Source organism: Limulus polyphemus, unplaced genomic scaffold, assembly GCF_000517525.1.
Source record: "Limulus polyphemus unplaced genomic scaffold, Limulus_polyphemus-2.1.2 Scaffold3650, whole genome shotgun sequence".
Lineage (NCBI taxonomy): Eukaryota > Metazoa > Arthropoda > Merostomata > Xiphosura > Limulidae > Limulus > Limulus polyphemus.
Window position 1 is genome coordinate 80529 of NW_013669260.1, and position 6275 is coordinate 86803.

Below are 6275 nucleotides of genomic sequence, written 5' to 3' on the forward strand. Positions count from 1 at the left end.
AAACTCAGTACAGTGTGACTAGGTACAAAACTCAGCACAGTGTAACTAGATACAAAACTCAGCACAGTGTGACTAGGTACAAAACTCAGTACAGTGTGACTAGGTACAAAACTCAGCACAGTGCGACTAGGTACAAAACGATTGTTGTTGTTTTTTGCATTTTCTTCCAAACTACCGTGACAAGTATACAAGTCAGCCAGCTGAGAAAATTTAGAAATACCAGCGGTGGATATCCAGAAAGACAAAACACACACCAGTATTCCCCACAACATCTAACAGTGGGGGTCATAAGCAGGGAACACACACCGAAACACCAAAATACACCAGTATTCTCTACAGCATCCCACAGTGTAAGATATTGCTTTCAGTGGGCGTAAACTCGGTGGCGTTCACGAAGTTGACGTATTCGTATGCGGGAATAGTCAGGGCAATTCCTGTCGGATGGACAACGCCACTGATGTAATATACAAAGGTCTATCACAGAAATCTCTACTACGGCAGTGGATTTAGAAGCTCCAGAAAGCTAGGCTAAAACCTTTTTGACCTCAGCAAGTTTATTTGTATCTAAATGATGTTTATTTTTCACATATTTTAAATCATAATTCGATGGTAATTTGTAACTGAAGTTCGGAGAAGTAGCAGAAGTCATATGAGAAGGCGCGTGGAATTGTAACTTGAAACTAATATCGTGATACGGTAAAGTTAAAACGTATTGTTGGATTTCAAAATGTACGTAAAAAAAAAAAAGGAAGAAGAAAAAAACACGGAATTTCTTTTGTCTTAGCTGCAGCACCGGGATATGTCCACAAGTTTAGAATCCTGATTTTTTAATATTATAAGACCTCAATCCTACCGCTGAGCCATCGAGGTACCCAATGTAATGAATTCTTACACAATTTCATAGGAAGACGTAAATATTTTACGAATGAATTCTTCTTACGCGTGTTCATAAGTGTATGAAATATTTCGCGAATGAATTCTTACGCGTGTTCATAAGTGTATGAAATATTTCGCGAATGAATTCTTACGCGTGTTCATAAGTGTACAAATTATTTCGCGAATGAATTCTTACGCGTGTTCATAAGTGTATAAAATATTTCGCGAATGAATTATTACGCGTGTTCATAAGTGTATAAAATATTTCGCGAATGAATTATTACGCGTGTTCATAAGTGTATAAAATATTTCGCGAATGAATTAAAGTTTGAGAGTTAATTTTTATCTAAGTTTGAGAGTTAATTTTTATTTAAGTTTGATTGTAATTTGCCGGTAATGATTAAAAAGAGAAAAAACAACAACAAACAAACAAACATCTGCCTCTATCAATGAATGATCTTCAGAGGAAAATGACTGGTAACCTTGACGACCAGCATTAAGTTGCATTATCATTAGAAGAAAAAAAAAACAACACTAAAAGACTGTGCAAACACATCGAGGGTTATCAATGTATAATGCCGACGGCAAGGTAAACTTCTTCCATTACAAAAACCTTGTTTCTGATACATATATATATATATATATCATTAGCCATCCATCTGTTTGTCTGTTCACCCACTGATCTCTCTGTATATGTATATATATTTATTTATATTTGCTTTAAGAGATACTTTCGCATTTTCCAAATTCAAAAAAAAAGAATTTGTAGCTTCATATTTTTTTATCGTAAATTAGTGAAGACGTTGTTTGTGTAAAAAGACATTCGGCACCGATTGTTACATTTATTTTCATGTCACGCGACATGCTAATAAAACACGAGAAAATCCCTAAGTTCAACCCACATTTCTCTCAGATCTAAAATCATACTTGGTTCGTACTTCCAGCAGGAAGACGACATGAAATTGCAACACACAATTAGCCCGGGGTTCTAAATTTTGCCAATCATTTGGTAACGCGACCAGCAACTGGCATTGGTTTGAAATTTATACAGCAATGTCCGTTTTGAATGTTTGTTGAAGGTGGGGTCGATTTAGTTGGAAATAATCTAAACTTCAGGCTACCGAGGAAGGAAAAACGACGAGAAATATTTACATGTACTGATGAACACGCGCAAGAATTCATTCGCGAAATATTTTATACACTTATGAACACGCGCAAAGTTAATTTTTATTTAAGTTTGAGAGTTAATTTCTTATCTAAGTTTGAGAGTTAATTTTTACTTACTGTAAAAAATGTTTCTATTCATTTGCAAGAAATCGTATTTTACCTTCAGTCACGTGACATATATTATCAACGTGGTCCTTAAGCACGTGTTTTTACTTGGGCTGTCTGTGCTCTGCAATCGTACAGATATTGTTGATCGCAAGCACAATAAAAAAAGCCGTGCCGAAATGGTTAACCGTTTCAGAAAAAAAAAAAAAACTTTTCTTTGCAATAGTTACGAAGAAAATGGGTTAAGTTTGGCACAGCATTAAGTCTGTAGACGTACACGGTAAAAACTGGGTTTCGATACCCGCAGTGGGAACGGCACATATAGCTCCTCGTATAGTTTTGTGTTTAATTACAAACAAACGCACCTGAATTTATTTTAGGGTCATTCCAATAACACTCTTTATCTACTTTCTCAGCCAAGTAAATTTTGAGGAAAAAAAAGGCGTATTACTGTTTTTGTATATTCGAATAGAATTTCAAAAAGGCTACTTGCGTTAGCCGTTCCTAATTTTGAACAGATAGACTAGAAGGAAGACAGCTAATCAACACCAACCCCCCGGCAAGTTTTGGACTAGTCTTTACCAGCGAATAGTGGGATTTGACCGTCACTTTATAACGCCCTCACGGCTGAAAAGGGCGAACATGTTCGGCAATGGTAACGCCAAGGGAAGGCGAATTGTGTGGGTTCCACCCTTGAAATTTTCCTGACTCCCCTCTCGCTTCCACTAAAAAAGGTTTAGTAAAAACTACAACTCCATGAATACAGTGTTTTCACTTATTGGGCAACCCATACACAAGGAAACTCCGCCCAACGAAACACTAACCAATCACTGGTTAGTCCTTAGAGATTCTTATTTCGTCTTCAATAAGCTTCCTTCCACCTCTTCGGGTTATCGGCTTTTTAAACAGGTTTTTCTAAACTACTCGTGCATCAAGTTGCCTTTGAGTTCTTGACTTTGTTGAATTACAGGATCCCTAATAACACACACACACACAAACGTAATAAGAAATACGATCGAAATTGTGATTAATTAATTAATCGCACAAGTTAATATGGAGAACCCTTCTTTAATACACTTAGAAAATGAGTGATTTCGCCCAATTTTTTGGTCAGTTTTTTGTTTTTGAATTTCGCGCAAAGCTACACGAGGGTTATCTGCGCTAGCCGTCCCTAATTTAGCAGTGTAAGACTAGAGTGAAGGCAGCTAGTCATCACCACCCACCGCCAACTCTTGGGCTACTCTTTTACCAACGAATAGTGGGATAGACCATCACATTATAACGCCCCCACGGCTGAAAAGGCGAGCATGTTTGGTGTGACAGGGATTCGAACCCGCGACCCTCAGATTGCGAGTCGAGTGCCTTATCCACCTGGCCATGCCGGGCCTTTTTTTGGTCAGTTCTTCACGGAGAGTGTCATAACGTACGTTTCCTCAACAGCACACGACACGTGAAACTCGCCAACATTGAAAGACATAAAAACATGTGGGTAATATCGGGTTAAACGATAGAATAGGTTTAAAAGTTTTGGTTTGAACTCAGTTTGTATCTGAGAAAAGTAACACAAATAATGATAAGTTTGATAATTGATACGTCAATTATAAATATTTCCAAATTAGGTGGTACTTTTATCACATGCTTTAATCTTTAAGAAAACTCAAAAATGGTTTTATCGTCATTTTCAAATCAAGTAAGATTGAACAGTGACCAACAATTACAGGCGATCCAGAACCGTTATTCTCCTCCAGCACCTTATTTTTTTTTTTAATTATTATTCGTGATTTTAGTGACCTCTATTTTCAGCATATTCTAAAAATTAGGACCCCTCCCCTATATACTTACATCTTTCCTTTGCGAATAACGTTTCGTTTGTAGAACACAGGTATAGAATAAAAGGCCTAACATAGCCTGGTGGTTTGGGCATTCAACTCGCCAAACTGCAGATCGCGGGTTCGAATTCTGAACATACTCGCCATTTCAGCAGTTGGGGCATTCAACTCGCCAAACTGCAGATCGCGGGTTCGAATTCTGTCACAGAACATACTCGCCATTTCAGCAGTTGGGGCATTCAATTCCACTATTTGTTGGTAGAAGAGTAGCCCAAGAGTTGGCGGTGGGTGATGTTGACTACCTGCCTTCCCTCTAGTTTCAAAATCAAAAACGACTAGCGCACATAGCCCTCGAGTAGTCTTGCGCAAAATTCAACAAAACAAAAAATACTGTATCGCTCTGAGGCACCTAATTGTTATTTCACCCTACCCTGTTTCCACCCTACCCTGTACAAAAATGCAACAGACCATAACTTCGTTCTAATAAGACGAAGGTGCGACAACTCACGTTCTCTCTAACACTATGTAGGTCATCTCTCAAGTTCTGTAGTCACGTATACACGAATGTAAGTTCCTTATAACTAAATTTACACAAGAGACCAGATGAAGAAGTTGGCTGTTATTGCCGTCTTAATTTTCCTTCAGGTGAAATATAGTCACCGCTTGGTACTTAAAAGGAAAGTGGATCCCAGCGCTGTCCCTGAACTACTTATGTTTGCATAAATGGAAAATCACAACTGTTACATACTAATTGCTCTCGATGTACCACACCTATCCCATCCACCATTTTACCGCTGGGGACAACTGTGTAAATTACGGAGTTTTTAAGTTATTTTATAATAAGAAAAAGAGTGAAATCATACAGAACGTGATTTGTGAATATATATAGTGTGTGTATATATAGTGTGAACATATAGTGTGAGTATGTATAGTGTGAGTATGTATAGTGTGAATATATATAGTGTGTGAATATATATAGTGTGAGTATATATAGTGTGAACATATAGTGTGAGTATGTATAGTGTGAGTATATATAGTGTGAACATATAGTGTGAGTATGTATAGTGTGAATATATATAGTGTGAGTATATATAGTGTGAATATATATAGTGTGAGTATATATAGTGTGTGTGTATGCATAGTGTGACTATATATAGTGTGAACATATAGTGTGAGTATGTATAGTGTGAATATATATAGTGCGAGTATACATACCAAAACTTTTTCAAATAAAAAAATTACTACTATATATACACACACTATATATATTCACACTATACATACTCACACTATATGTTCACACTATATATACTCACACTATACATATTCACACTATATATACACACACTATATACACATACACTATATATACTCACACTATATACACATACACTATATATACACACTATACATATTCACACTATATATACACACACTATATACACATACACTATATATATTCACACTATATATACACACTATACATATTCACACTATACATATTCACACTATACAAATTGCTGAACTTCAAGAATGAATTTGTTTTGCTATAAGAAATGGGAGTTATCGATCTGACAGACAGGGGAGCCACTTGCACCTCTTGGCTTACTGCATCCTGACGTAAAAAAAGGGGGGCATGTTTGTCTGGTTCATCACAACCCTTCCCGGCTAAATATTAAAAATGTATCACGTGATATCAGACTTGACCAATCCCGGATGATCCTATAATTCTTTAGAGTGCATGACGGTCAAATTCAACTATTCGGTCAGCCAAGAGTACTTACTACTCCAACAGTTCAAAATTATGGACGGTTTGTCATGTACAGATAATTCTTGCCAAGGTTGAGGCGAATATTCAAAACAAACATTTTTCCTTCTCTCCCCCCGTAAATCTTTATCCTCCAAGGACAACTGTATCGTTTAGCCACGCCCGGAATGTCAAGTTGCTCAAATTTCCATAATATTATTAGGCAACAAGAAATTAAGATACAACCAACAGCAAATTCTAAGGTTTGGGTTTGAGCCGAAAGAACAACAACAACAACAACACTGAGATGTTAGATTGACCTTCAAGTTAGCGAATTGTTTTTATATCGTCCACTATTGGCGTGGTCCAAGTGTTCTCTCGTATCGAGCAGTTTTATATTTTTGCCTTTTAAGACACTTAGGCTAAAGAATTAACCTAACAAATGTTTGTAACCACTCCTTTTATAGCGGCGGGAACTCCGGCATGAAATAGGTGGATTACTTTCAGTATTGATAGTATTTTTTATTTACGTGTATATTTATGTATCATAT

General features: G+C 36.8%; 1 protein-coding gene across 2 annotated transcripts in view; it reads left to right on the plus strand.

The window, feature by feature from the left end:
- The window catches only part of LOC111088381, a 13824-nt gene that overhangs the window by 2368 nt on the left and 5181 nt on the right, over positions 1–6275 (plus strand). The gene's annotated exons all lie outside the window — the stretch shown is intronic.